Source organism: Buceros rhinoceros, unplaced genomic scaffold (assembly GCF_000710305.1).
Source record: "Buceros rhinoceros silvestris isolate BGI_N320 unplaced genomic scaffold, ASM71030v1 scaffold16188, whole genome shotgun sequence".
NCBI lineage: Eukaryota > Metazoa > Chordata > Aves > Bucerotiformes > Bucerotidae > Buceros > Buceros rhinoceros.
In genome coordinates, this window is record NW_010427562.1 from 1 (window position 1) to 373 (window position 373).

Below are 373 nucleotides of genomic sequence, written 5' to 3' on the forward strand. Positions count from 1 at the left end.
CCCCCTTGATTTGTCAAGCTAGCAGCTAGGAAAAGGTCCTTCTCCGAAGCTGTGAGAGGCCATTGCCACCTTGAGGTGGAGCCGCAGGCTTGGGTGAAGTGAAGCAATTATCTGTCCGTTAACTCTCTGCTGCATGGGCAGGAGCTCTTGCTGTCTGGGTGTCCCCCGGGCAGAGCCAGCTGAACACAGCAGTCATTTCCCTCTCAAGGCTGAGAAGGCAAATTGCTCGTGGACTCCTTGTGATACCTGACAACCCAAGACCGAGCTCCCAAAGCACGGCGGTGATGCAGATGGGGTGGGAAAACCACGTCCCTCTGAACGTCCAGGGTTCCCCTCAGCAGAGGTGGAGCCAGGCCACCCCAATGCTAGGAAG